The sequence below is a fragment of the Pyrgilauda ruficollis genome, unplaced genomic scaffold, assembly GCF_017590135.1.
Source record: "Pyrgilauda ruficollis isolate IOZ18807 unplaced genomic scaffold, ASM1759013v1 scaffold4, whole genome shotgun sequence".
In the NCBI taxonomy this organism is placed as follows: domain Eukaryota; kingdom Metazoa; phylum Chordata; class Aves; order Passeriformes; family Passeridae; genus Pyrgilauda; species Pyrgilauda ruficollis.
The window spans coordinates 4411397-4436943 of record NW_024525489.1 but is presented as its reverse complement, the minus strand read 5'-3'; the positions used below and the strand labels follow the sequence as shown (position 1 = coordinate 4436943).

Genomic DNA, 25547 nt, shown 5'->3' with positions numbered 1-25547 from the left:
TCTTCAGGACAAGTCAGTCTGATGCACTCCCACATTTTGTGCTGCCACAGCAATTTAAGGGGTTTAGATACCATTTAAAGCAACAATAGATGGTCCACTCTGTGCAGAAATAGTCTTGTTTTAATGCTAGCCATGGTGACTTCCTGGTAATGGCTGGCTTTTAGCATCTGTTCTCCTGATTACATGACAGGGTAGAATTAAAAAAATGAATGATAGCTCTTTTGATATTTCTGAAGTCTAGTGATGAAATTATGAGACTTGGCAAGCTTGCAGTGATGTTGAGAGGTGCCAGACCTCTCACCCAGTATTTTCTTTTCCTTCCCCCATATTTCCCTGTGCCTTTATCTTGCTTCCTTCCGAGCAGTCCAGAGCCCTTGTGAATTGCAAGTCCAGTTTCGCATGAGGTCTGCCCAATAGCTCAGATCATAAATATAAAATCATTCTATAAGGCCTAATCTATTTTCGGAGTTACACTTGTGAGATAAAATTACTTTGGTCGCTGAAACAGCATTGTGCCATTTTTGAAAGGAAATGACAAGGAAGTAACTCTTATCAGGCCTATTTTCAACTACTGTTAGCTTAGACCTGACAAATGGTGTCTGCAAGGTCTCTTAACAGTTCCAAATTAGGTTGCCAATTAATATTGACTATTTAAAAAGCAGTAGGTTGATGTATATTCTGTTACTAATAGCTGTTAATGCCCTTCATAATAGTAATCTGTTTTGCAAACGTTTTCTGGTTGCTCTTTTCTAACAAGTCTTGGCAGTGAAACCCCCGATTTTACACATGCAGAACCACAGTAACTCGTTGAAGTGTTTGTGTGGGTTTTGGGTTTTTTTTTTTGGTTTTTTTTTTTTTTTTCCATTTTGGGTGTGTTTGTCTTGTTTACTGGGAGTAACGCTTGATTTTGATGAGACCAAATAGAGGCAAAGTCCAGAATTACTTCTGTCCAAACTGGTAAATTGTGGTTTCTTCTTGTGTTAGTGCAGGTCAGCACAAAACTCTTGCATCACTGCTAGATGAATTTTAATAATTTCCTTTGACATTGCTGGTGAATGCTTTTGTCTCTACAGAAGAAAACTTTCACAATAAGAAAGGTAATTTGAATAAAATGGTAACAGGTAATTTGAGTTTCTTTTCTTGTGTTACTTAGCTGTTATGTCACAATATGTGGAAAGTACCTGGAAAGCACAAGGAGAAAAATGGGAAATCTCATGCATGAGGAAAAGCCTCTAGATAAGAGTGTGTAGGGGGAGAATATATACATAAATGTAGACATCAAGGTAAATGCTTTTTCCTTTTCTTTTTCTTCCAGAAAATTTGAATATTTGCACAATCTGATGTTGCAAGTTTTAAATGCTTAACACTTCTAAAAGAATAAATTACTTCAGTGCCTGAATTTGTAGATAACTGTCAGCTTCAAAGGATCAAGTGAGTTGGAATGAATGTCTGGAGAGCTCAGTATAGGCAGGTATCAGGCAGAATATAGAAATGAGGGGAGTACAGCTAACAGAGACCTAGATGTAATTTTATATATGAATTAAGAGTAATTATGCTACAAAAAGCAGATTTCTGTGGTTCTGCTTTTAGTGTAAATGTAGGATACTCACTTCCCCCTCCACATCTCCATCATACTGGGTTTCCCAAACTGCTTGTTACAAGAATTGTGTTGCTTCTGTAAAAATTAAGAATGAAAATTCACCTATTTAGTACTTTTCCAACTACCCTTACAAAAAGGACTACCTTTGGCTTTGAAATATCCTTGTTGTGAGCTGGCTGGTTCTCTAAGAAATAAGTAACTTTGCACTCTTGACTAATCAATTAAAAGAAACTGAAATTAGTACTGTAAAATGTGCATTAAAGCTATAGGGATGAGATGGGAAGAGCCACTTCAACTTCTGCTTGAGAAGTGAACTGATCTGAAGTTCCCCTTGGAGTGTGTAAAGCACAAAGGGGAGGGGTAGTTGAGGTGTGTGGTGTCTGGGGTGCTTGTTGCCTGTCTTTCACTCTACCCAGTGAGCCAGGGCAGGGTATTAAACCTGGCCAGAACCACTGGCTTAGACTTCTCCCTAGATTTATTTTCCTGACCCAGGTGCTCTGGGCTACAGGGGGGTGCCAGGGGAGCTCCTGGGGGTTGCAGTTGTTCCTTCAGGGTGGGCACTCACTGGAGCAGGACTGTGGGGTGATGGGAGCATCGGTGCTGGTGGTAATCCCTGAGCCTACCAACCTGGCTGGACACACACTCCTTTCATCCTTCCTGGGTGTTGGTGCTGTGACTGGAGCTGGGAGATGGGGAGTGGGGAGCAGGTGACTCTCTCCTGGTGAGCACACAGGATACCCAGCTCTGTGACTGGGACTGGCTGCCAATTTCAGTGATTGAAAATAGCGCTGCCAGCCAGAAACTTCCAACTGCAGCTCTGATAATGACTGGTGGTGTGGTTTTGGGCAACTCCCCCTTGGTTGTCTTTGAGTCAGCTCCCCTTTCAGTAAAAAGAGGATGATACTTACTGTTGAAGTGATTAATTATGGTTCTTCAGATGTTGAAGTCCTGCCATGTATTCTTACCCTTGGTATGGAGAACCTTCTCTGCTTTTGTTAAGCCTGGCTCCAGGAAGATGACCAAAGTGCCAACCACCACTACCAGTCTTTTGAATCTTGGCCCCTCCCTTCCTCTTTTCCTTTATCTCTGCATCTCCCTCTTGACTGTCCATTATTCATATCAAACCTTTCCTGAATTAAAGACAAGGTGCCAGATAGGGTTAAAAGGAAAATTTCAGTTGAGGCTCCTAGCAGTGAGGTTAAGGGTTTGCTACTGGTGCAGTGAGATACAGAAATGTTCTGCTTTTTTCTCTGAAACCCATTCCGTGTGAAGGTTGTACAGTTTCCAAGCTCAGAGTTGGCTGCCGACTTCAGACATGCTAGTAACTTGCTGGCTTTAAAAAAATATAAAATAAACAAGTCTAAAAATATTATTTTGGGGAGTGGCTGAATGAAAAATTGCAAAATTCACATATGAAATTAAATTTAACTTAACCATCCCCTAGATATTTAAATGAAAGTATTAGTTAATGTACCCAGACAGAGCTGAGAGAACACCAAAAGCTAGTTTGCTGTTAATCTCCCAAAAAAAATGTGTTGTCTGGATTCATGAGTGACCTCCAGCTGCAGGTGGTAACTTTTTCTCCAGGTGGAAAAGAGGATGTGCTGAAGGGGCTAAGAGTTCTCCCTATTCCGCCCATTGGGGTGGTGGGCTGTAAGGAGCAGGCAGCTCTCAGTGCTCCTGCTGGGTGGCTTCCTGCAGCCAAGCACACAGGGTGGGATTCTCTTTATTCTCTGGTGGCCGTGCTGATGCTCAGACAGTAGCCAGGGCTCCGGTGACTTGTGGGCTTCATAAAGCCCAAGGAATGGGCTTTAGTTTTGGAAAACGTAGTCTTTGAAGTACGAAGGCTTCTGTCCCCAAAATGAGTATCTGGTGTCTATTCATCCTGTCCTGCTAGAGCAGATCCTGAACTCTCACTCAGTGATTTCCATAGTGAGTCCATAACTTCTGGTGTTACCTTACAGAGATGTCCTTTCCTGACTATGACAGGAAATGACAGTAGGAGGCCTGTCCTATTTTTGTTTCTCTTTATCCATGGAGAGATGTAATATAGTAACTGGATGTAGTATAATGCATGGTGCTTTTGTTAAATACAAGTTGCTATCAGTTAAAAAGTGGAGAGAGACATAGATGGATATCATAATCTTTGTTTCTCAAACTTGCCATTTCCATACTTGGAAATCACTTCATGTGCCTCGTTTATCCACACAAAAATTTGCATCTCCAGCGCCAATTAACATCAGGTAGAGCAGCAGAACGGTAGATTGCTGTCTGTCCTGGAGCTCTGGCAAATGCCTTGAATACCCTGAACTGAGGCCTTGGAGCACTTTGAAGACAAATGAACCTTTTTTTGAATATTCTGGCGGTGTGTAGGGAGCAGCAGGTGCTTCTGAAGAGTTGTGCTCCAAGAGCCATACTTGCTGGAATTAACTGAGTGCAGAGGTCTGTGCTTGTGAATGGATAGCACTGCTGCAGTGGGAAAGGTGTAAATGCCAAAGGAATTGCACAAGATTTTAGTCAGCTGGATAAGATAGAAAGTGCTTCTTGGAGAAACTGCATTCAGCAAGCTTGCTGTCAATGAGTTTCTGAGCATACTACGCATCATATCAATCAACTGTAATTATGTACAGTCAGGCAGAGAAGATTAATTCTAAATTCTTCAAAACCATTTCATCTGACCAGAAGCATCTTTTGGGGGCCTAGCTTTGGCTAATGTCTTCTTTATCTTCTGAGTAAATTTTGGCAGAGATATTTAGCCATTTTGTTGGTAAGTCACTGATAACCATTATCCTCTTGGATAAGCCAAATATGCAGACTGTTTAAACTCTTTACATAAGATGTATTCTCTGAATCTTTCACTGTTCTTGTGGTATTTTCTTTTCCAAAGTGAATAGACCAGAAATGCATGTTGCCCTTGTTGTTACTGTTTTTTAGATAACACTCTCCCTCCCTGCCTTGCCTTATACAAAATAATGCTCTTATCCATCCAGAGGTTACGCTTCCTTGCTTAGCTGCAGATTTGTGCAGGAAATTCAGTGTCTAGATGGTGTCTGCTGTAACCTCTAGTAATTTTTTACAGGACTGATGCCTTCCCACATGCAGTTCCCCAAAGGTATCTCTCAGAGTTCTCTATTTTTTTTTTTTTTTAATTCCTAGAAATTGGTAATTTTATGTTGTGGCTGTATTAAAACCAGCTGCTGCTCTGACAAACTATACCGAGCTAAAAGCATACTTTACCACAAAGTAACCTTACTAGTGTTTTGCTTACCATTGTTCCAGGTTTCATGTTCTGAACAGATAACAAGAATTGGTTTTATATTTTCCTTCTGATCCCTGATAATGGCAATGGACAGCATCCCATTAGGCCCCCAAAATACCAAGAAAAAAATACAAGAGGAGGTACATGGTGTCATTACAAATAACACAGGACTTTGTATCATTGAACTTCTTGTACTCTGCAGTTTAGGTTTGTGTGAACATAATTACAGCTTTGAATTCTTTCTTTTAAATATTGCATGTATGTGGGGGAGTAGTTGTTTCGTTTTTGCTAAGTAGCATTTTTCCAGACAATTGCATTCATACCACTTGTGTTCTTTTTTGAAGGTTAAATTTAATATTGATAGGGCTTTTTGGTCTAGTTTTTATATGAGATTAAGTACCAGACAGTTGCACGTTTACCATCAGCTAATAGTCAAAAGGTACAGTCTCACAAAGACTTGGCTAAAACTAAATGAATAGCTCTCAATTTCCTGTGGGTGTGGGGTTTTGTGTGTGTGTGCACTGCTTACCAATGAGGAATGGAGCAACTTTCTTCTGAGATAACTATGCTGCCAACTTTTATACTGCTGAAGTAATTTTGTTAAACAGGAGGAAGAAAAAAACTTCATAAATTGTCAAAAGGAATTTGACTGCAAAGTGTGCCAGCAGGGTTGGGTCTGTTTTTCCTCCTCCATTTTATCAGGAGGAAAGTAGGCTCATTGCTTTTGTACTTTATTGGCCTTTTGCTTTCAAATAGTGAGCCTTAACAGTGTACTGCTTTCATGATTTATTTCAGCAGTTGCCTGTGACTGTAGTATTTGGACACACCTCGTGGAGATTAAAAAGGTCAAGACTTTTACTTCCATAGAGATGTTGTACACAGCCTCATTTTGGGCATCTCGCTGTGGAGTGACTCAGTGGCCTTGGGGCAGAGTGGGAAGGCTGTGGAGATTTGAGTGATGGTACCAAAGCCTTCTTTTGCTGGTCAGGGAATGCTCTGTTTGGTCTGTCTGTTACAGGCTCAGATGAATTTTACCTCTAATATATACTAGTGTTGTCACTTTGATCCTATGCATTGCTAGGTGTTACTCTAATGATGGCATGCTATTTCTTCTGCAAAGGAGAAGTGTGCACACTCTGGCCCTTACCTGTCTGTGCTGTTAAAAAACAGGGAAACAGAGTAGACCTGACTGTGTACCAGTTAACCTTCCTCTGGATTTCTTGAGTAGACAACTTGGAAGAACAAATTATCTCTGTCATTTTTCTCTCTGCTTTCTTCTCCTGACTTGCAGCTTAAAATATCATCCCCTTTAGTAGCCTTAAGAGAAGTAGATGATGAAGTTTTCATTAGAAGTATTCTCTGAAGTTGAATTAGTTACACCATCAATCCCACTAACAAAGCTCAGTGGAAGTAGAGTGTTTTGATACCATGTCAGAAGGATATCCAGCAAGATTTTACAGGTTGAAAAACATGCCTGGGATATACCTGTGCAGCTTGCTGTGTAACTTTTTCCTTTTATGATCTTTTGGATGGCCCATGCTGCCTAGAAAACTTGGCATTTCCACCGAGAGAGATTGTTGGAGAACTGTCCAGGGATGCCTGCATGATCTCTAGCAATTGTTAAATGTGTCACTGACTCAGGGAGCAGCTGTTGTTCCTCAGTTCTCGTTTGAGGGTTGGAGCCAGATGAGGGTGTGTTCTTGCTTCCCCAGTTTTCAGATGCGGTGTGAGGGAATGAAAGGAATAAGATGGCATGCTCTGAATAACACTGATGAAGAATAAGTCTTGAAATTATTTGTAGTTCTGATTACTTAACACACAAAAGGAGGTGAAAACTCTTGTTTAATGTAGCGTTCAGCAGGATCAGTAGTTGAGGATCATCTGGAGGATGATCCGAAGTTCTGACACTGGTTTCTGGTGAGACCTGGTATTACGTGAGGTCTGAGTGAAAGTAGCAATGGCCACTGTTCTGCAAAACCCTAGGTGACAGTGGTTAATACAAGGTATTCTCTTACATTATTGAAGTGCATTTATTAAAACAAGAAAGATGACTGTATGGCCAGATGTTGATGGATCCTGGTGCAAGAATCAAAGCAAGCAATACTCTTTAGGCACTAGTGAGTCACATACAGTTTGGAGATCCTGTGCTGTCTGTCATGCAAGACAAGTTCACATTTGCATAGGCTGCCTTTTTCCATGCATGGCTTTGGTGTCTCTACTGATTAAATTTTAAATTATCTTAAATTATTTCCTTATGTTTTTAGCTGTTGATGTAATATTAAAGTGTTACTCTTTTTCTGATTGCTTGTCCACTTTCATATATGGGTATATTTTCTTCTTTGTTAAAGAAATACACTTTTATTGAATAGTAGAATAGCACCTTAAGAACAGATGAAGGTGAGGATAGGCCTTCTATGTTACTTTTCTCCTGTTTAAAACAAATTGAGATTTACCTGATATTTACTAGCAGTCTCTTGCTTATCCAGGGAAATAATCTTTAAAGACCAGGTCCTGAGAGTATTCTTTTCATTTGGAAGGGGTTAACATGAGCTTTTCATGTTCAGGCAGTGTGGCTGGGACATAGAAACACAACCATACAGATTGCTGTAGGTGGGAATGTGGTTTGTAGAAATAGTTTTCTTAGCAGGTGATGAACTTTTTCTTTAATAATTTAATTACTTAATTTCAGGAAATCTTTGGGGGAAGAAAATGTCTGGGAAGCTCTGCCAGACACCTACGTAGGTGAGGCAGTAGAGAAAGAAAGGGACGATGACATCTGAAGTTGGATTCAGGGCAGGAAGCACTGGATCAAGGGTTGGTCAGAAATGCTGAAATACAGATTTTGGGGAGGCAGGACATGAGGATTTCTCGTGGTTAGCCCAATAGCAGGTCACTTTAGCCTCAGAGTTTCTACCTGTGTGAGACAATTTATAATACAAGCCTCAGAAGTACTGTGAAAGTACTAAATTACTGCTTTCAGTGGAAGATCAGAGGATGCTTTGAATAAAGCTTTACAAAAGTGCACAGTGTTCTTACACACAAACTATTTGGTATTAATAGTATCTCTTAAATGACAAGGAAGGTAAAATGTGCCAGATTTTTGAAGCTGGATAAATGTTTGCTCATTATTTTGAAAGAGATAGAAAGTGCAGATGGAGAAGGGAAGATTGAAACCTAGGTTTGGAGCAAAAAGTTCTTTGGGCTGTCATCATGGATGTGGTTTGGAAATCCTTCGTTTTGTTACCTTGTCTGCCAGTTGGCTTTGTAGGTGGCTGAGCATATTTCTGAGCAGGTTGAGAGGGAAGAGGGTGTTCACCAGTGCGGAGTAATGCAGGGCAGAGGAAGCTGCTGCGCAAACTCTCTCTTTGAAGATGTGGCAAACCAGGAACTGCTGTAGTCCTTTTCTTAAATAGGAAATACGTGCAGCCACAAAAGAAAAGTGACTGGCTGGAGCCTATGGTAGAAATACGAAGTTGCAAGAAGTGGTCTTTCAGCCTTCTTTGGTGTTTGTATAGTACTTCAAAAGCTGAAAAAAAGGCCGATGTATAACCTGCCTGCAGAATAACAATGGGCAGCATTTTAACCTGCATGTCCACAGAATGATTGTGCTGTCATTGAATCACAGAATGTTTTGGGTTGGACCGTAGGGATCATCTCATTCCAACCCCACTGCCATGGGCATGGACACCTTCCACTAGACCACGTTGCTCAGAGCTCCATCCAGCCTGGCCTTGAACACTTCCGAGGATCAGGCATCTACAGCTTCTCTGGGCAACCTGTTCCAGTGCCTCACCACCCTCACAGGAAAGAATTTCTTCCAAAAGTACAGTGATGCCTTTATCCATGCTGCTTGGTGTTACTGAGATGAAGGGACTCTTCATAGTGGGGGGATCATTGCATCCCTGTCCCCGGCTTCAGAGTGTGTCTGTCCTGCCCGTGCTCCAGTTCTGCTCTGCCACAGGCTTGATGTGAGTTTACAAAAATGGTTTGGTTTGCTTGAAACCAGCTCACAGAGAATGGGAAAGATTCCCATTGTCTCAGATGGCTGGAGCCTCTTGCTGTATTTCAGTTGGTGTGTTAACAGTGAGGTGTGACTTTTCTGTGAGCAGGTGAGAAGTGAAAGTTCTGCCTCTCCCTTGCTTGGATACTAGCATGTTCAGAAATGAGGAAATAGCTTTAACTTTGTGATGGAGGCCAAAACATTAAAAAAAGCCCCAAACCCACTTATTCAGAGAAGTGAATCCTCAGCTTGATTATTTAGGAACAACTACATGAGGGTCAGGGTGTGTTCTTCCCTTGGACAAGTTGGCCATCCTTTGTTAGGTATGACAAATGAAACATTTCATTTTTAAATGAGCTGTAGTAGATATGTTCTAATATCCTAGGGAAGGCTTTGTGGCTAGTAATTAATTCTGGTAATTAATTCTGCTGTTGGGCTAAGGTTCAACAAAGGGTTGCATAGGTTTTACTTAGGCAACAGTAACCTGAGGAGTTGTGTTGAAATTTCTTTGACCTTTGTTAAAAAGTTAAAGCCCTATTAAAGTTTAGCCTGGGAGAACACCTTTAGGTCTACATTATATTCCTGTTATAGGAATAAATCCATACGGGAAAAACAGCACTGAGCACTTTGGTCTGGCATCTAGGTCCTTCTTTTAAAGGAATCCTCTCATACATGCTGTAACATCACCTGACCTCACCCCCTCTGACTCTGCTGTCAGAGGGCTCAGATTCTGGGTTCAGATTCTTTTGCCCGTGCTCACCTTCATGCTGCTTTTCCAGCACACCACTGCAATGTTTGTGCCATTTGTCTAAAAGATAAAGTGCTCTTACTCTAAAAAAGAAAAAATAGTACAACTGAATTGCTACTTTTGTCTATAAATATTACTGCTATTTAATAATGATGATAGGAAATCTCTTTTTTGGGCTGAAAGCAGAAGTAGCACTATGTCCTGAGTCAATTTCAACCACAGGGGGTTTTTTTATAGTCATTAAATGCCTTATTGTATTTAAAAAACCAAAACAAATATTTTTGTTTTGGAAGAATTGAGTATCTGATATGACAGTGTAGAGCAAAAGTTTATTATGCATATACAGTTGAAATAAGTTAACTTGTTTAAACTGTATTGTAGAAGCAGTGCTTCTGCATTTGAAAAAGTTTCATGACTTCATATAACCATATCAACATGTTTCCATAGTTAATTTCCAGCCTACAATTGTATTATGCCTTGTCTAATGGAACATCATAATATTAAGTAAACCAATAACCCTAATGTTAATGTTGCTGATGCTTTATTAGATACTACATAAAGAAAAAAAAACCCAACCAAACACCAAAACAACAACAAAACAACAAACTGCAATCCTGCACTGACTTAACCAGGATATGTTTTAACTTGTTAAATTTTTTTGTAGGGGGAAAATGGAGGTCACGTCTAAAAATGTTGCATCCAGTGCTCAGAATGGACCAGCACACAACACTATACTGAACTGTTGTGTACTGTTACTTGAAAGGACATCAAATATGCACCCAGTGTTGTTCAGTGCTTTTCTGCAGAGAAGAACAGACTTTATGCTGGGATATCACATTTATGTATGTCCACATACATGCAGCAAATAGAGAATTAATGTAGTGAGTATGAACAGGTGATGAGGCAATGTGATCACTTGGAAAGGAAAGGGAGGAGTGACAGCCTGGTACTGGTAATTATACTGAACAAAGGTATTTCTTTCTAAATTTGAAAATGGCACCAAAAATCAGGGATACGGTAAATATGTCCTCTGTCACACAGGGAGTTAATTTCCTTTTGGCGTGGGCTTGTTTGAGTAGTCTGAATGTTAGCACAGGCCAGTCCAGCTCTGTACCTTATACAGAGGGTAGGGCTGGCTACATTCAGGAGAGAGTTTACATTGGAAAGGAGCTGGGGTAGTGGGAAGAAGCTAACAAAACACAGAGACCTTGCAGCACTGCTGAAAGACTGGATATGTTTCTTGGATGCAAAAGCCAAGCATGTCTTCTGGGAGCATATAATGTTTTACCAGTGTGTGATGGCACAGGATCATTACTGGAATACAGAGTCCAATTCTTACGTGCCTGCAGAAAGCTGAGAGATTGATTACAGTTGGAAAACCTGTTTTACTGTTAGACTTTTCTTTTCTAAATAAAAAGCTTTGCATGCTTGCGTCAAGTGAAGTGGATGAGTTGTATTTTGCAAATATCTGTAGAGGAAAAAAAGTACAAAACTCTTCAGTTTAGTAGAAGGAGGTGTAATGAGATTGAATAGCAGAAAGTTGAAACCAGAAGAATCTGGGCTACTTGTAACACACAAATTATTAAACAGAATAAATTATTTGCTAAAACAGCTCCCTTTGGACGTGACAGATTCCTAATCACTTGCCTGGGAATTAGACTACAGCAAGGGAGAGTATTGCTGTGTGTATGTTTATAGCAAGCCATGTATCTGCATGTAGGTCTGTGGCACACCTTGGGAGGAAGGTCATACTGGTGATTGCAGTGGTCTCTTCCGTTTTCCACATCATCCAGTATCATCTCTAGGGGGCTGGTAAGGTTTTCTTGGTTTGTTTCTTTCTCTCTTTGGCAAATCTGCTGGGTTTTGATTCGTGACTCAGAAGGGAAAAAACAGAATTTAAGTCCTGCCCACCAATCCATGTGGACAGTGGCTTCTGTAGCTAGATTACAGGAAGACTTGAGGGGCTTTGGGGTCTTTTATTTAGTAGTTGAGGGTGTGGGGATTTTTGGTTTGTTTCTTTGAGGAAGATTAAAGGAGTCAGATAAGTCAAGTTTTGGGTGCAGGTATCCTGCGGGAGAAGAGAAGGGGACAAGCAGAATAGAGAGGAAAATGAAATTTCTATCAAGGGTTTTATTCAATTTTTGTTTGATCTTATGGGAAATAGGGGAATTTGCACAGGAGAGAGCTTCCATCATTAGGCTGGTTTTCCAGATTCACTCTGTATCAGTAGCAGCAGATTATTTTTATTGTCCTGGTGACTGTTTGTTCATCCATATAAAATAAATCTATGTTCATCTAATTTCAGATAGAGAGGGGTTTCCATCTCTGTGTCAAACTTCTGGCACACATCTTACAATGTGTTGCCATGTGTTTCACAGGGAGAGGGAGATCAACACTAGTTGAGTTGCCTTCCTGCCCTGGATGTGCCTCTTTGGGTTGGAGTAAGGGACATGGGGTAGAGCTGTCCAACACTGCAGCACCTGGGCAGTGGACCCAAGGTGGAAATTCCATATTATTCGCAGGGTTGAAAATAAAATTCATACATGCAATTTAAAAGGAAAGGAATTGCACATCTTGCTTGGCCCAACAGTAGCAATGCTTGTGTAGAAGACTCTGTCTGGGGATATAGTATATATTAATATATATTGTGTTGGTGGGGAAACCTTTGATGGAGAAGGAAGTTTTGTGTTTTAATGACAATCCAATGTTCTTGTTGCTTCTGTTGTTACAGCAGAGCTCTCTTTCACTGAATATGGGAAGCCTCCTGAGGATGGTGGAGAAAATGCCACTGCCTTCACTTCTGACACATATTATCTGTGAATTATTTATGGTACTTCATTGCAAATGGAGTGTTCTGTAGTATATTTGTAAATAATGAATTCTTTATGATGGGACATCTGTGTCTGTGGATCCTGTGTCATAGAACTAGTTTTCTAAATACACTTTATGATAAGATATCGATCTCTTTTCCCAGGCTGTCCTGTAATAAAGTACCTTTGTATTCCTGCTATATGTTATCTATTCTGACTCCTAAATGATATATGGATAGATGTATATGTAGAAGTTTGTACTGTTTCTTGTCAGTTGATATGGTGTTAAGTTCACTTCATGTTTAGAAGGTACCTTTATAAATAAACAGTCTGATTTTTGTGTTCTGTAAAATGAAGTTAGTGAAAGACTTTTGTACCTCATAAATTAAGTTTACTTCTTCTAACTTTCCTAAAGAGAACATATTTTGTAAGACAGTACTAATTTAAAAAAATTACTACTTTGTTAATTAATAAGAATTACTTTCTGGTTATGCCAGTAGTTTGTGGGGGTAATGAAAATGCTAAGTACAGTGTACAGTTCAGAATGGTGAAACAAGAAATGAATACCTGTTTGACCCAGTATGTGACTTTGGGGATAACATTTTCCCTTGCTTTTCTGTGCTGCCACACTGGGGGACTTGAGATCCATCACCAGTGTGTGGCTGAAGGGCTTGGCATTGCCTGTGCTGACCAACTGACTTGTGCAGCTCTCTGGTGGACCAAGCCACCAGATCCCAGCTGGAAAAATGATTTTCCACAAGGGAAAGGCCAGTTTGTCAGCAGCCTATTTCAGTAACCTGGTTTTCTGTGGTGCGCAGTTGGATTGGGCTATCTCAGTGAAGGGGCAGCTGCCTGGGGTCAAGGCTGGGAGCTCTGCAGGGCAGATGTGCAGCAGAGCCCTGGGCCAGGTGGTACGATGGCTGTGCATGGCCAACATGGTGTGGAAGCATGTTTGGAGTGAGTGCAAATGGAACAGCTCCATTATTGTCTTACCCACATCTGCTGAGCCAGTGTGATTTGTTGGTTACAGTGCCACATGGATGAGAAATGTGCAAAGAGGGAAAAGTGCTTTAGATTTGGGATGCTAAAAAAATAAAGGAATACGTTTTTTCAACTTCCAAAAAGGATGAGGAGTCTTCCATTAAATTATCTTCTGCACACCCTCCCTTGGTGCGAGCCTGGTCCCCTCCAGGATCTGTCCTCTCCTCATGCCCCCATCACTTCTCTTCCCTTTCTTCTCCCTGCCCTGTAATTACTCTCAGAAACTCAGTACTGGTGACCAGTTTTGCAGCTAATGTACTGTTGTAAGCCTTTTGAATTTCCTCAAAACGAGAAGTTATCGCTGGGTGCCTGCCTGGCCCGGTGCGCTGCTGCTGTTGCTTAGCAGCCACGGGAGGCACAGGGGAGGAGCGGCTCAGCCCTCCCTGCATCATCTGCGGGGACACAGGAGAGCACAGTTATCGCTGGGGAGCTCTATTAGCATCTTGCTTTCTGCCTCTCCTGCATGCTCACACACTCCCTCACCTGCCTCTGCTTGCAGCTTCTCACCAGCTGGGCGATGGAGTCTCCTGCATTCAAGCAAGCCTCACTGCTTGCAGGCTCATGCTGAAAGAGGCAGCAAAACCATCCCAGGCCTTGGTCCAGAGCATCATGAATGTGCTGCAAAGATGTTTTACCACCTCTTGAAAGAGTGGCCTTGGGGTAGGTGCTTCAGCTCAGAAGATCATGGTTTTGCACACTAACCTCTTAAGTTTTCCTTTTTTAGTTGGAGGTTGGTCATCACTTCTCAGCACTTTTGCTTGCAGGCTCTGACAGAGTTCTGCTCAGTGTTCCTGCGTTACCTTGGAGAAATCTCCAGCTTTCAGCCGAAAGTTGTGGTCTCTTTTGGTAGTAAAGAATGCCAGCCCCTGCCTTGGCCACACTGCTGCTAGGTGGTCGAGGTCTTGGATAGAGAGGGAGACTCTATCTGTGACTGGGGAGGCTGAGGTGTGCTGGATTACTTGAGATTGCCTCAGGGGAAAAATTCCATGAAAACAGCAGGTGGCCAAAAATTATGGTGTCTGCTCAACTGCCGTGGCAGTTTTGTAGTACTTTAGGGCTGGAGGAACAGGCCTTTGAAAAAGTATGGGTACTGAGATGTCATTTGTAGAACTTCAGCTTTGTTTCAGAGGGGTTTCTGTAAACCTAACTGGAGAAGAAAGAAGAGTGCCTCAAACCCCTGATATATCCAATTAACCAGCTCACTACATATCTCGCCCTGGTTGTAAATGTCAAGGTAATGTACTGTTTGGGAGCAGAGGCTGTCTCAAAGCTGTGAAGTGTCCACTGCAGTGAGATCCTTCCTTGCTTATTTCTTCTTTAGAACATTTATTTCTGATGGGCATCTCAGATTTCAGAGATGTGAATGATGCAAACAGAGCGGCTCTTGGCTGTAACAGTCACACATCAGCCGGTTTGGTGTGTCATACTTTTCATTTTAATGTAGATTCCTAGATAGCCACAAATCTAGAGATGGAGGAACAAGCACATGATTTATATGAAGAAATATAGTAGCACTTGGATTTTCTTTTTATAAGGCTAATTGTGTTAATTTGCTTGAGACACAATTATCTCAATGGGATTGATTTGTTTAATTAACTCGGGATGCCTGCAGGTGAAATAGTGAGTATAAATAGAAGGACAGTGGGGAATGCATCACTAATGTTTGTATTGCAGAAGGATTGACTCATATGTAAATGAAGTGCTGCAAGCCTGCCAGGCTAACCTAGTTCTGGGGTGGTTTCTAGATATAAAAAAAAAAAAAAAATCTCATGCTGTCATGCCTAACCCAGGGCTCATACAGTCAGGAATAAGTTGGTGAGGAGTGTACGCTGTAGTACTAAAGACGAACATACCTTGTTCCTGTTGTAAATACCTCACGTACTTCCCTGAACACTGCTGAGGGATGGGGGCTGAAGGACGTGGTTTGTGCCAGACCCCTGTGATGGCACTGCCCTGATGCAACCCAGCAGCTTCTCCAGTGTGTCAGTCCTCTGTGGTGAGAAATCAGAGCAGTTTCTTGTTCCAAACATTGCACAGGCCACTTCTGAGCAGAGCACACAAGTACCCTACATGTAGCATTCCTGGGATGAAAGCCTTGTGGCAAAGCTTTACATGTTCTCCTGCTCCCAGATTCCTCTGCCTTACTGTGTGGACATACTACTCTGTAGAGAATTAGGTGTCTTAATAGACCAGTTCTGCAACCTGTGTGTGTGTCCTTTGCCTGCTGCTTGCCAGGGCTGCATCCGACACTCTTACCGTGTTCCTTGTTCTAAGGGACGTGGTTATGTTCAAGGCCCGAAGGGGAAATTCTGTGTCTTTTCTGTCAGTTTGGTTGGGTACCGTAAAAATCTTAATTCCTACAAATATAGAGGACAGATTGGTATTTCTGATCTTTTCCCTACCTAAAGTAGATTACTAGTTTTTGTAAAATTCTAGTCTTTCTCTGAATCTTTCGGAGATCGTTGTAGCTTGTGGCAAAGTATTGTTGAATATAATTGAATTGAATGTTGAATGTAAACAAAATAAAACTAGATCAACAGAGCACTGCCACAGAACCAAAACAACTAAAAAAACACACGTTTCCTTTTAGCATCTCTAAATGTATTGCTGTTTTAAAAATGCCTTTGCTTCTGCATGACAAGAGCATATAGGAGCACAGTTGTCTTTACCACAATTCCTTTTTTTTTAATATCCTCAATAGTTTATCCATCTCCCATTAGTGTGGTTGCTTCAAGCTTCGCCATTTCCTTCTCTACAGAAATCTGTCTTTGTTCCAAATTATTCTTGTCCCCATTTTCTGAGGCTTTTACTACATCTGCTATCTCAAGAAAAGATCAGATGATAAGAGCTGAACACAGCACTCTGATGGAAAACACACTTCTGATTTATGCTGTGGCACAACAGTCTTGTACGTTATCCTTTAGATAATCATGTGAATGCTTTTGTCTTGAAAATGGAAAAAAATTGATATTTCTGAGCTGTATCCTTGTATATCTAACAGTGTGTTTCCTTTATTTGTAAACACTTGATCCAAATATTGAGTTACTCCAGAACTGTTAAACCCAACAATCAGTTTTGAGTGCTTCACATTTTTCATTTAAATGCACTTTGCTTTTTATTGATCTGCAGTGGATTTAATTTGCCCCTTGGTCTGGCCTTGCATGGTTCATCTAGAATTCTTTCCAGTCTTCTCTGGTTTTGAACAACTGTATGTTTTGTCGTCCGTGAGATTTTAGCTGTTCAGATTTTTGGTGGGGAGGGGAGAGAAGGTGTTGCCTTCCTGTTTTTCAGTTCATTCAAGAGTATATGATACACTGCTATCCTTCTTTAGAGCTGAGGGCATCCCTCCCTTGACCCTTTTTTTGGAAAGCTGTTTGTTTTGTTCTCATGCATTTTCTATGTCTCTCTGCTGCTTTCAAATCTACGTGCATGCTCTCCCTAATAAACTTTAATTTTCTTAGTAACATAAAAGGATATTTTCAAATATTGTTTCAAGTGCAATTCCCAGCCTCTTTGAATCCATACTTAGGTTAACAAGCCAAAAGTACAAATTAACAGCAAAGAGAAGAGTATGGAAGTGTTTATCTGTTGGAGAAATTAGGCTTGGAAAATTTTATTTTCTCAGAAATATTGAGCTGTGTGCATCAAGTCTATAGCTCTTCCACCTTCAGGACACTCTTGCTCCAGCCTTTGTTTGTCTTGGTTTTTGTTACATCCTAAATCTTTACATAGGCTCATTTTGCTTTGAATGCAGAGAACTCTTTCTTCTTACTGTTACTTGAAATAGCTTTAAATTGTCCTGCTTTATTATTTTCTACCTGAAGGAAAACTGTGGTGGGGGTTTTCTGGGTGTTGGGGTGGGGAAAGTGCTGTTTCATTTTTGTACCAAGTCCCCCAGCTTTTCCTCCCCTGCCTTGTTTCATACATACCACTCGAAGCCATGACATCTCTCTGTGTTTTAAATGTCTTACAAAAATATTGGAGCCCTCAAGAAATGTCACACTTCTTCCATCTTGCCACCAGCCCACCGAGTGCTGTTACTCTGTGTCAAGGTAGAGACCTCGATCCTTGTGGTGTTTAACACAGATGCTGTTTTGCCCTGGCTTGCAAATGTGTGTTTCTGTCCTGCCTGTTGTGTGGGTTTTGCCAGGCTTTTGACTAGAACAAAGTTTACCCAGTAATGCCAGTTTATCTTTTTCAAGTTGCCACTATAAAGGCAAGTGGTGGGGAGCCTTAGTAACTCACATCACTGATCTGCCAGCATCTGTGGGTGTGAGCAGGGGTTTGGTTCCCTTTCGGCTGTTCTGTTTGGGTTAGGGTAAGATGGCAATATCTGAGGATGATTTGACATCTGTTGAAGAAAACATTGCAAAGAAACTTTCCTAAAGTTTCTCTGAAGCTCAGGAGTTAAGGAATAACAGCTCTTCTCCCCAGGACACAGTTTCTGACCCAGTTATGCAGATTTCACTTTCAGGGCTTCATTGACGTAAATGAATTTTGGTTCTGCCTTAAAACCACTGCAAGAAAAGGTCTTTTTGTAAGTTTCAGTTTATGTTTGGTTTTTTTAATCTGTTACACCATTGAAGTATTAAATAACTTAATATTGCAAGAGCTTATTCTTTCCAGTCCATGGCTTTCCCCTGAGGAAAAAGTACATATGCCTCCTCAGAAACACTTTGAAAATGATGCTGCACAGATGTGCAGGGACACACACGCACATCTGTACACCCAAGCAGCACCACGAGCTCCGTCCTGAAAGCTTGTGGTGTGAGGGGGTAAGGTTGTGGAGGAGGCACAGTAAGCTGATCTGACTGGAAATTAAACTGAATTTCATTTCAGAAATCATAGAAGTATCATGCTTTTACCATGTACTTACTTATGTGTTCAACAATATTTTTCCAGTGCATGTTATTTCTAAATTGCTATTTACTTGTGTGGAAAATTTGCAGTGTGCTTTTCTACAAAATTGCAAGGAAGTTTCTTCCAATCTGCAGGATAGTGAACTAAAGCATTTCTAGGCATTTTGTTCCTGTCTATGGCTTGAATCAGGAAAACACATCAATGTGATTGGTGCATTTAATGGCCTCTCAGGTTTCTTAAAGTTAGGTTCAGAAACTTGCATGATAGATTATGGTAGATTACTGTTGACCAGGTAAAGAAAACTGATTGTGAAGGACACGTCAGGCACTTCAGAGGAAGTTAAATTCAAATGGAAATAATTATTTCTCTTGAGCTGGGTATTTACAGGAATACAAACTGTGTAGTGAAGCTGGGTGGAGAGCACAGCTTGCATCTGCTGCAGGAACTGCTTGGGATAAGGCAGTATTGGTATGAAAAACAGCAAAGGGGCCTGGACATGGACTATGTTGATTCAAATTCTGGGTTTATTTTTAAAAAGTCCTCCAGGATGGTGTTGTGAAACTGTGAAGAGCCATCAGAAATATAATGAAAAACTAGGAGAGACATCAGGTAAAAAAAAAAGAAAAGTCAGAGAACAAGGAAAACAAGGATGGTTTGGAAAAGGTTCAAGGTTTTTGATACAACAAAGGCTATATGTTGCTGCTCTTGAAGTATGCCATGCAAAGACCCAACTGTCTCTTCACTGCAGGAATGCCTTTCTTTTCTCTGTGGTATTTTAGAAAGCCACATCTTCAAGTAAAATTGAATCTGACTTGCTTTTGTCTTTATATGGTTGGCACTGAATTTACTTGCTTATTGGATACATGCTTGTCATGCAGACTGTCTTAAGATGCCACTGAGTGTTGGTAACCTTGAAGGATATTTTCTGTGTGGTTTTAATTATAATACATTCTGAAACAAAAAATGCCTTACTCCATATTACTTTATAAGATTTAAATATTTTTCCCCTGTTGCCCTCACTGGAGTGCAGAAAATCAGTTGACTGAAAGGCTGACTATCAAATTAAATTTGTTCTTGTTTTAAATAACTTTTCACATTGCATCTCTAGAGATTTTTATCCCTGTATCTGCAGAAATGTCATTTGAAATTCTTCTTCCTGCAAGATTTTACCAGGGCAAAATTTCAAAAATGTATGCATTCATTTCCTTCACCCTCTTTTTTCCAGTTCTACACCAAGTTGTGCCTCTTCTCCCTTCTTTTGGGTATCCTCTCCCAGTGCTACTTCCCCAGGTGAGTTTAAGCTTGAGATACACAGGCATACCTGCTTCCACGTGGCAGCTCTAACACTCCTCTGCATGTGTATGGATTTCTGTTTGCAATAAACCAGCTTGTTTATACCTACTGTGCAAAGCATGGCTGGTGACTGGAGGAGCTTCTTAGCACTACATAATATTCTGTGTGAGGGGAGGTGGTTAGAGTTAGGAATAACTAGTCCATAAAGTAGGACGAAGCTGTTTTAACAGGAAAACTTGCTCTATTTTACATCTGTTTCTTTAGAGTGATAAGTCAGGGAAAAAAATAATGATTTTTGCTCTTAATTCTGTGAATTCCTGTAATGTTCAGAAAAGATATTAATAGAATTTACAAGAATGTTGAAGATTATGCAATGGTCCCATATCTGTGAGCAGTTCAGGGAAAAAAAGTCACTGCTACTGTACTGTCACTTAAATATGATATGAGAGAGACACTTCCCTCCCCTGCTTCCTGCCTCCTTTTATGTTCTTTGCAATGTGAATATACTAACATCTATTTGAAAGTTATTTTTGACACCTAGGCCTTCTCTTTCACATCTACCTCAGAAGCAATGCTTGCATCCTGGCGGCATGTGTTTGTTTAATCTAAGGAAGAGCAGAACTTGTTCAGATGACCGCAAAAGCAGAAACAATTGTTTGCCTCAAGATTGTGTGCATTTGTTTATCTCAACTTTAAGGTGTTTTGTAATCACGTTTTCCCAGATCCAAAAGATAATGTCCTAGGAGATAACAGCTAATAGATGCAAATACTGTGTGAATTATACTTGCATCTACTTGCATCAGTCACCCTGTGCGACAACAAAGGAAGAAAAAGAAAACAGGTAGTGGTCCTTGTTCCGCAATGTGTTGAGGGCCCTTGACTTGCCCTGAGACAAACAAACAAAATGGATGGATACAATAGAGTAGAAATTGCTTTGTTTTTTTTCCACTCTCAGCTCTTCAACACGTCTGGTTCCGCATAGATGTGATGGAACTGTTGGTTTTGAGTGTTAAATAATATACATACTTATATAAGAACAAGCTCAATCCCTTTTTTGTGGGAGTGGTACAGTGCGTTAGGATTTTTTTTTCCAGACACGACAGCAGCTTTAAGGGCTGCTGAGATCCTCTTCAATTTTTTTCCTCCCTTTGCTGTCCTGTGGGGAGGGCTCTGTGGAGCACCCGGGGCATTTGCTGCCGCGCTAGCCCGGCGGCACGCGCGGCGCTTGGGTACATAACATTCACCGATGGAGGCGCTTCTTGAGGCAGTTTGCTGTGGGTGGGCAGCTCTGTGTGTCTGGGGGCTTTCACCCGGGTCGGTGGGTGGGTTTGGTGTGTTTTAGTGTTAAATACAATTCCAGAGGTGGCTCTCTTTTGATCCATCTCTAGCATAACAACAGGAAAGTATTGGATCTTTGATGTTTGCCTGGCAGAGAATTTTCCCTCCTCTGTGTTTTCTACCCCTTGCATCTGCCTTATCACAGCCTGCTTTCCTGTAACCTTGTGTTCATTGACAACATGCTGTAGCCCCTCTGCAGACGAGATGGTGTCCCTAATACACTGGTAATGGACAGCTGTAAAAAAGCCTTAACTGAGCTTACTGCTGTTGCAGTTTATTTCAAAAGACAGAAGTATCAATAATGGAATGTTCTAAGTTGTCCTAAGTTTATGCTTCTGATTGGCCCAGCTGATTTCCTTAGACAACTGACTTGTCCTTGCAATCAGTAGAGAGAAAGGATCTTTTCTTTAGGGCAGCTCAGCAGAAACTGAATTTCAGTGCTCTGGTCACATTCTCTTCTAGAAACATATCCTTGTATTTTATTTCTTTTGTTTTCTCCTTTTTTATACTGCCTGTAGAGGAGACCTGGAGACATGAGCCAGCCAAGCTGTTGGTGGTATCAGTTGCATAATTGTACCCACAGTTATCAGATAGGGCAACTTTGGAGGGTGACAATGAAGGCATTGGTTGGAAGACCTGTTTAAATAGTTTGCCCAGTGTAAAGTGTTTTTTACATACTTAAAGGAATGCTACATATTAAAGAAATTAAGATCTGCATTTCTTGCTCTTCTAAATGCAAGCCTTTGTAAATGACAGCAATACAAAATCATCTCTAGAATCTTCTCTCTGTTAAGAGCAAAATACAGGTTGAAACTGCAGTCCTGTAGTCAGATGGGTTACAGAAAATAACACGTATCTCTTACTGCTTTCAGTGAAGTGCTCACTAGCTTATGAGCATCTGTATACAGGTTCATCCCTCCTGTGCTGCTGACAGATGCTGCTGATAGGCATTTTCCATGTATTAGAAACTCCTTTAAAGTGTTATGTCACATGGTAGCTCAAAATGTAGATGGTTCTTTCCTAAGTGACCCAACAAGCCAGGGAGGGGAGTATCTTTTGAGAGAGCATGCAAGTGTTTGTCTCAACCTTGTCAGATTGAAAAGATGGAAGATTCTTTATCTGGCAGAATTTGGAAAAGTGCTGTTAAACCAGGCAAAATTTATTTTGTTTCCATTTTAAAAATTAGATTAGAAATGACTGTAGGAATTTTCCTCTGTGATATTCCGTTTTGAATAAAAGCATAAGAAGTTGGACGAGGCTGCTGGATGAGGTCTTCTGTGAAGGGGAAACTGGGAGAAATAATGTGGTCTGAGCCTGTGTGAGCCCTTTTACTGAGCAGGCAGATCTGTTCATTACTGGGGTTGGTTGTTTCTGGCTGCAGACTGTGAACTGAAGGGTAGAAGGGTGAGGGTGGTGTCACTCCAGCCTGGGCTGTTGAGTGGTGCCATCTGTGAGGAGCTGCACCTCAGCCCTGTCACTGAAAGGGTTGTGGTGACAAAGTTGAGTTGGTGGCTTGACCACGTGAGGTCAGTCCTTGGTGAACCTGCCCTGGTTTCAGGGAGACATTTCAGCCATTTTTGGGGGGAATTCAGTTGCATGTTGCCTGCTTGTGTGCACTAGTTTCTGCCACATAAGGATTTTGTGGGAGAAACCACAGGGGTTTCCCTACACTTCCTTTCACCTCCCTGTATGCTGCTGCTGCTGCAAACAGTGCAGAAGGGGTGCCTGGGCAGACCCCAACTTTGCCTCTTAGAACTGTTCTTCAGTCTGATTGAAGTCAGTAAATGTGATCTTTCTGAGCAGAAAAGACACATTTTTATCTCTAGTGATCACTTCTTGTTTTGGGAGTGGAGAGAATGGGTTCAACTTTGTATTTTTGTGGAATGTAGATTTAAATGATTATTAAAATGAGATCTTAGGAGAAAGTGTTTATATATTTGTAGGGGAAAAAAGAACTTTGTTAGATAGTTCTTTGAGGTAAATGTACTTGTCAGAGAATTTATTATTTTAGACCTGTGGTCTTTCTAAATGCATTTGACATGATCATTATTCACTTGTACCATTTGTTTCCTGTCTCATTATATAAGTTCACAAACCACTCTAGGGTTGCCTTTACTTTTATTTGCATTAGAAGCTGCACCATAAAAAATGTTCTCCTTGGGCTGCCTGCTGCTGAGCCAAGAGCTGTAAATAAAGTGGTTTCTAATTGAAATCCAGGAGAACCACAGAACCATCATAATTAATGTACCCTCTGGTTTTTCTCTCTCTCTTTTTTTTTTTTTTTAATATTACCACATATCTTTTTTTATAAAGAGAACGAAGCTTCTCTTCTTCTAACTACCCTCAACTTGAAATTGTCACTTCTTGCTGTTAGTGTTTCCCTACAATTTTCTGGATAAATGAATTCTTGAGGCTGGGGAGTTTTGTTTTGTTTTGTTATTTAATTTTTTTATTATTTTAAAAGTTTTTTAGTTACAGAATTTACTTATCAAGAAGAACAGTTTGGGACAAGAGTAAGGAAAAAAATACTTTGTGGGTAAGCTTGGTGTGAGCATGTTGTGATCTACAGGCTGATATTCCTGCGAAGTGGTTTTCTGCTTTTGACTGGGAGGGTGGGCACATGTTGCCACTCATGTTTTAATGGAATACTCCATCTGCTGTCAAGCCAAGTCTCTTTCTGAACATGAAAGTTTTGTGCCAAATACAACATCAAATCCAGATAAAAGCAGTGGGGCGTTTGCTTCAGCACTCTGTAAATGTTAAAACCCAATGTGTCTAAGAGGGTGGGCAAATCCAGATCATCTTGTGTATCTGGTTCTTTGCTTATTTTAAAATGGCAAATACTTGTCATTCCAGTTGGCTTTTAATTTGAAACACATAGGCAGGTATTCTTTTGATCTGTAAATGGCTGTTTTGTTGGGGATTTTTTAGTTAACTAGTTTGGTATTATCTGCTTTATTCGTAGAGTTCTCATCACAGATTACCTAATGTGCTGGATTCCTGTCTCTTGTGCTGCATGTTATTTTTACCCTCTTTGCAAAGGCTGGTGCTATGCCACCAAAGAGATTTTTTTTTTTCTCCCAATGTTAAGGAGATGCGGCAAGTCTGTCATCCATTAAGGTTCAGAATCCATAATACTCATGCATTTTGCTCTAATCATCTGCAGCGTAATTTTTATATTTTTTTATTCTGCATATTGGCAGGGTAATTTTTTGTTCAGATATGACAGCCATGAATCATTCAGCAAGTTACTCGATTCACATGGATGTTGATTTTTTTTTTTTAAAGCGCCTTGTGGGGATGACAAGAACTCTTTTCTTGCTGCTTCACCGGATTTAGGAGTGGGAACTGTGAGGGTCTTTGCTTACCTTGCTTATTAGAAGCAAAACAGACGATAACAGCCCTGTGAGCCTAGAACTGGTTGTATGTGGTGGTCCTTCAGGCATTGGGATGGAGTCAAAATCCTGAATTATGTTAGGATTTCCCATCTTAGCTAGAGTCTTACAGTTTAGGACCTTCCAAAAGACAGGAACTCCCTGGAAATTGTGTCATTCTCAAGTCCAGGGCAACTTCTTCTGATAATAGCTGAGGCAATTTATCCATTTGAGGATATGGCTAAAATTGAAATGGAAATGAACCTACTTGCCGAAGTCTTGCCAAAGATTCTATTTTCATTGAGCATCATCGTGTTGTTAAGAGCCTGTTGAAGCTGAAAAATGGAAGTGAGATCTGGAAGAAGTAGGTGATGATGATTTAAAATACAAGAAATTGTTCAGGTAACACAAACTAGAAACTTCTCAGTGGCTCGGTGTTCTATTATTGTGGGCATATAAAGTACACCATTCTTGTGCTTGTGTGAAAGGTCTGTACCTGGGGCAGCAGATCAGTGATGTCCACAGAGTTACGATACCATTCTCGTCTCAGGTTGAATGGATTCTGTAACCCCATAAAGATGTAAAAATAGTAATGAGCCACAGACTGCATGAAGAGTGGAATGAAACTGCATGTCTGTTACCACTGGAGAAGTTGTACAGACTGCACTTGATATTTATGCTTTGAAAAGGATAGACATCTATGGGAATTGCCAGATCTCCTCTTTCTCACCAGATTCACCAGAAACCTTGAATTAGAGATGTCTAAAGTCTATCCATGTCAGGATTTCATGTTTTAAGTAATCCTGTGTTGTCCAGATAAAGTTACTAGTCCTGTATGTTTTACTGTAAGAAATATTTTTCAGTTCAGGACTTCATAGCTCACACAAGTGAATAAATCATCCGAATCTCATGGTCAGGTTTTCCTGACAAGAACAGGTGTATCTATTGGAAATAAGGACATAATCATTTATCAAATGGATCTCAAGACTATGCTGTGTACTTGTACTGTGGTTTGCTGATCAATGTAGAGAGCATGCCTCAGCACTGCCTTGTACAGAGTACCAGAGGGGTGTTTTTCTTCTTGCACAAACACAGATTTTCTCCATTCATCATCAGCTCTTGATGTCTTTGTGGGGAAGGAGAGGACTCCTGGGTTGTGCTCAGGTTGTTTTTTGCCCCTGGTACACCAGGGGCAAAAAGAGGAGGCTGGAGCTGGCTGTGGAA

The 25547-nt window shown here is 40.8% G+C and overlaps 1 protein-coding gene across 5 annotated transcripts in view; it reads left to right on the top strand.

Moving 5' to 3' along the window:
* Positions 1-25547, top strand: part of TRERF1 (transcriptional regulating factor 1) — a 98456-nt gene that overhangs the window by 31106 nt on the left and 41803 nt on the right. For 3 of the 5 annotated variants that reach the window (XM_041477226.1, XM_041477229.1, XM_041477225.1), the window contains exon 3: positions 19544-19608. The exons of the other annotated variants lie outside the window; for them this stretch is intronic. The gene's annotated coding sequence lies outside the window, so the exon portion shown is untranslated. The remainder of the gene's footprint in view (positions 1-19543; positions 19609-25547) is intronic. 5 annotated transcript variants of the gene reach the window in all.